This window comes from Phascolarctos cinereus, unplaced genomic scaffold (genome assembly GCF_003287225.1).
Source record: "Phascolarctos cinereus isolate Bilbo 61053 unplaced genomic scaffold, phaCin_HiC Scaffold_726;HRSCAF=1367, whole genome shotgun sequence".
Lineage (NCBI taxonomy): Eukaryota > Metazoa > Chordata > Mammalia > Diprotodontia > Phascolarctidae > Phascolarctos > Phascolarctos cinereus.
The window spans coordinates 277,745,931-277,751,636 of NW_027556098.1; the positions used below are offsets into that span (position 1 = coordinate 277,745,931).

Here is a 5,706-nt window from a genome sequence, read left to right on the forward strand (position 1 = left end):
AAGGGTTCCTGGGGGGTAGGGGCACTGTGGCACCTAAGCCAATTGGTCTTTCCCTGGGAGATAGGAATTATGCTAGGGACAACACCTCACCCACCGAAGGGAATAAGGGACATGTTGCTCTAGCAGGGATGGAGTTACTTTATTCCTGGAAGGGTAGGGGGTGGAGAAGGGAAGAGCACTCCCAACAAACCCCTTACGGATCATCAGGGGCTACACATGTCCACGCAGTCCTGGCTCTAGTGGAAGACCTGGTAGATGCTCGCTGTGGAATATGGCAAGAGCCCCCAGTAGAGAACCTAGCTGGATTGCAATGCCTGCTGCCAGCAGCGCAACTCGGCCACCACCATGCAGGAGTGGGCTCACTGCCACCTTCACATAGGAAAAAGTGCCCAGTCATAGGACCCAGGACAGCACCACAAGGACTACACCTGCAGAGGTGCCCACTAGGGGGGGACAGGGGCTTAGGGCTGCCAACACCATCACATAGGTCCCAAAAAAGGTGCCCAGCAGTGAAAGGGCACCCAGAACACGCAGTGACCTGTAGAGGACGGCCATGGCCAGGAAGCAGGCGAGCAGACCGGAGGCACTTCCCAACACCACAGCCAGGTGGTAGGCCCAGCGCCCATACGGCAGGCAGGAATAGCTCTGTATAGAAGGCAGTACCCCATTGGTCAGGGCATTTGTGGCCCCCAGCAGCCCTAGCAGGCAGGCTCCTCTGACTGAACACAGCTTCAGTGCAGCCTGGGCTCTTTCCTCCGACTCTGGCTCAGGTGTCCCAATCTCCTGTCCTGGCTTCGGAAGTGGAGATGCCTCTTCCTCTGGGGTGGCTCCCTGCCCCTGCTCTTCATTCCTAGGGGTAACTGTGGTGTTTGTGGATGGCAGCAAGAGTAGCAGTACCTGGAAGGCTGCTGCTGAGAAGTGAGCAGGCTGTTATCACCCAGAAGAAGGTGCTGGCTGAAAAGTGCTCCTCAAAGTAGATAGGCACCATGGGGCCTGATGGGGAGATGCCAGATGACAGAGAAACATTGGGGCCTGATGAGGATTGCAAGGTGCAAACCCTAGGGTTGGGAGAGGAGGCTGGTTGGCACTCTAGGTGGCCCACGTCTTGGGCCAGAGCCACCCCACAGGGCAGCAAGGCACTAAGACCCTGACCCAAGAAAAATGATCGGAGGAAGGATGCGGGCAGATGGGACATGAAGGGAAGGAAAATGACGTTGGAGGCACAACAGCTCAGGGCCAGTGCAAAGGCTAATGCTAGGAAGGCCACAGCATGGGGCTTCCCTGCCATGTGGTACCCATGGGACCACAGAGGAACCAGCAGCGCTATGCCCACCACACCCAGAGCCTGAACTGCCCGGATTGGGCCCAGTTCACCCTTTGACAGGTGACCCCACAGTGTTACATCCAGGTCCCAGGTTTCCAAAGGCTACCAGCACTGACAGGTAGGAGGGAAGGTTCCACCCTTCAGACAGGTCCTTTACCAGAACCAGCAACTCTACCCAGATCCCATTGATGGCAATGCCGGAATCCATGGCAAAGAGGGCCACCAGGATGTGTGTGAATTCTGTCTGGCCATTGAGGGCTGCCATCCCAGCTAGTGTGCCGCAACCCTGGAGCCGGCTCCTTGGGGCCCTCGACACCCATGTTTTTAATGGTGCTGGATTAAATACTTTTAATTGTTTGGTTTTTTCCCTTTCCACCTGTGTCCACGGTAATTTCTTTCTTTCCTTTTTTTTTTTTAACATAAACAAATTAGCTAAGCTTTACAAGACATCATTGCACTATAGTTATACATTTCATACAAGGAACAGGATTTGCTGTGTGCAAAGAAGAGAGGGAAACCATATGTTGATACTCTGTGGATTATATATTACTGGATTCAGACCTGTAAGGTACACAGAGACCATGAAGAGTTTTGCTGGATCTAGTTTTTTAATCACATTAAGTCCTGAATGGAATTTCACTGCAATATTTTCAATTCATACAATATGGCTAAATGCACATATGACCTCATATACCACTATATGTACCCCCTTATATTATATATATGTGTATATATGTACATGTGTATATGTATCTATATATGTGTATATATATGTATATAGTATATATATCTCATATAGTACCTTGTATAACACACTTATTTCATAGGTGAGAAAACTGATACCCAGAAGGGGCTATGTGAAAATTATACAGATAAATTTTAGAAGAATTAGAGCAATAGCCTCAGGTCCCCTGCTTCTGAAGGCACTGCTCTTTTTATTGTGCCATAACCACCTCTTTCCAAATGCCCTAGATATATGAGTTTGACATTCCCAGGAAAGAATGAGAGACTCTATATGGCAGCTCCTTGGGAGGCAACCCTTGGGAAATATGAGGACACACATTGACATAAAGGAGAAACAATGGATTTTGTTCTTTATAGGACAGAGCAAAAGGAATTACAAGAAAGAAGTTAAGAATGTGATATTATCAGACATTGAATAGACTTGCTTTCTAGATTGTGAGCTTCTGGAGAATAGGGCCTACTTATAGAAGTAGTCAGAGAAAAGTCTCTATTTTATTCCCATTTTGCCACATAATCATGCCTTTTGGTTTTAGATAGTTATTAACATATTAAGGGTGTGTAGGGGTGTTCAGGGAAGACTAGTTCCTTTGGTGTGAGGGCTGAAGAGCCCTTTACTGGGCTGTTTTCTACCTTTGGTGTCTAACTGATATGCCCTCTCACCTGTGGCTCCAAGAAGCTGTAGCATTTGCAGCAGCCACACCCCAGTAAACTTTTTTGGCAGATGGGCTAAACCAGGTTGAGGGTAACTGTGAGGTCTCAGACCCATTGGTGAGTTGGGGGATGTCTGCCCCAAGCATGTGAAGACTTCCCCTGGCAGAATGGGCAGATAAGAACAATTTGTTTTAATGTCCATGAAGGCAGCTGAAGCAGGTGCTGTAGAGTACGTAAAGCTTGGTCAGACATCAAAGACACCAAGGTCATCCACTGCACCCTGAGCCATTACCAGTTATTTTGACTTTTTTTCTTGCCATTGGACTTCAGTGACTAAAAGATTGAGGCCAGTGATTTTGTGCAACTCTTCCTCACTTAAATCCAATTTATGCGTGAGTCGAAAGGCATCACCCATACTATTTTACCATTTTTACTTACCTCAAAGTGCTGTGGCAATAGGAAAGTGATGAAGCAGCAGGTATGGATACACTGGGAGCTGTAGTCACAACCTTGCACACAGGTGCCTAGGTCATAGGGTCATCTTCTCATGGACTGAAGTAGCAGTGGGATTTGGCAGCCCATTGGGTGTCTGAGCAACCTTTTTGAAGGATTGTACTGCTTACTTTGCGGCATGAAGAAGGGGCTTCAAAAGATGCCCTGAAATTGTCTGCTTCACAAAACTTAACCGTGGCTTCTTTACTGTGGCAGGCAGGGATCCTTCTTGTCATCAAAATAAAAAAAAAAAAAAAGAAAAGAAAATCGTGAAGATGATTCTACTCACAGTCGATACATGGAATATGCACATGCTTATGGACAACATGAAATCCAATAAACCTGAAAGATGAACAGCTCTTGTTGCAAGAGAAGTCAGTGGGTATCACATCCAAATATCAACCATAAGTGAAACAAGGCTGGCAAAAGAAGGGCGCCTTACTGAAGTTGGGGCTGGATACACGTTTTTCTGGAGTGGCTGCAGTGATGGGGAGCACCATGAAATTTTCAGTCCTCTGAGTCCTGCTTCAGATTCACTGTGGTCTGTGCACCCACACCACACTGTGCTCTTCTACCAGGCAAGTGCGATATAACTTCCTGATCAATCATCCAGGTTGTCTTGGTCTGGAAATTTGTTTCACTCTGTCTTTCTGCGGGTTCTGCTGCTTTAGAATTTGTTTTTTTTGTAGATATTTGGAGGGATTTGGGGGAGAGATCAAGCAAGTCACTGCTTTCACTCAGCCATCTTGGCTCCACCCCTTGATATTTTCTCAAGAAGTGATCTTTACCCAAATTCCTTTCTCCCTGTTCCAAACCAAACTAAAACCCAAACTTTAGGGTTTTTTGAGTTTGCTAGCAAGGGAGCCTCACCCACATAGGGGGAGACTCCTTGAAGGAGCAAAAGGACAAAGTTTATACGGGTTTTGATGTAGGTAGAAGGTGAATTGGTCATAGAGTACCTCTGGATTTGGAGGAAGAAATGGCAAATCACTCCAATATCTTTGTCAAGAAAACCCTTACGGGGTTGTGAAGAGTTGGTCAAGCCTGAAAATGACTGAACAACAAATACCTCTGGATTGGACAGGGTTTGTTGCTGGGGCTAGGACCAGGAAACACTCTTCTTGAAGTTATCTCACAACTCCACCCTAGCAAATAGGGCTATTTTTGGATACTTGCCATTTCATCAGAAAGGAAGGTGGTAAACAGGGCAGAGGCTGTAATACCAACAGAATGAGGGGTGAGAGAAAGAAACTGCAGACAAAATGGAGTTGCTTTAGTTTTCTCAGCTACCCACATCAGTGGTACAATGGAAAGTGTGCCAGATTTGGAGTCAGAGGATCAGGATGAATCTTCTACCTGTACAAGCAGCGCAAATCATTCAACTTCTCTGGACCTCAGTTTTCTCATTTATAAACATGAGATGTTTGGACTTGGGAGCTTCTGAGATTCCTTATAGCTATGAATCTATGATCTTTGAGCCTCTGTGAAAATACAAATATGCCATGCAATCATATGAAAAGTCATATAAAAATTTAATTGTGGTGGCTCATTTAACCTCTGCCCATAGTCACTGGTCAGCATGCTATTCAGGAAGACAATGCACATAGAGGAGATTGTCTGGAAAATGGTAATAACATATCCAAATATGCAAAACTAATGTAACCTTATCTCTACCCTCCCAAGCAAATCAGGTGTAACTCACTTTATAGCTTCCTTTGAGACTTGCTTTTGCAAATTTTTTTCCATATAGATATTGTACTTGGATAAAAATGAGGGTAGGGGCACAAAGCACAATCTGTCCCTAATGTGAAAGTCCAAAAAATTTCCTTTTACTTCTATCCCTATCAACACTGCCCCCCCTGCCACTTTCCTTCTAGGACCAGCTGCCTGTATTGGAAGGTGATATAGATGTTTGCAGGCTCCCAAAATAGACACTCCATGGCTGGTCTGGTTCAGAACAATAATTAAACATTTCCAGTGCAGTATAAAGGGAAGTCATTTGCAACTGGAAAAGGATGAGAAATGGACAACTAAGAGACTGTAATTTTGAAGAAACATTTTCATTTTCTGAAAAAAGATTGCTGGTAGGACCAGGTTTTTTTTTTTTTTGTTCTATATTGCCTACATTTTCTTTTTTATTAATTTATTTTAATTTATCAACAATCACTTCCTTAAGATTTTGAGTTTTAAATTTTTCTCCCCCTCCCTCCCCACCTCCTTCTTAAGACGGTGCACAATCTGATATAGGCTATACATATGCATTCCTATTAAACATATTTTCACATTAGTCATGTTGTAAGAAAGAATTAGAACCAATAGGAGGAACCATAAGGAAGAGAAAACAAAACAAAACAGAAGAAAAAAATATCAAATAGTATGCTTTAATTTGCATTCAAACTCCATAGTTCTTTCTTTGGATGTGGCTAGCATTTTCCATCATGAGACCTTCAGAGATATCTTAGATCCTTGCATTGGTGAGAAGGGCTAAGTTTTAT

General features: G+C 44.7%; 1 pseudogene; it reads right to left on the reverse strand.

The window, feature by feature from the left end:
• Nucleotides 1-203: 203 nt before the first annotated feature.
• On the reverse strand, nucleotides 204-1,589 carry LOC110218175 (solute carrier family 52, riboflavin transporter, member 2 pseudogene; annotated as a pseudogene).
• Nucleotides 1,590-5,706: the final 4,117 nt, after the last annotated feature.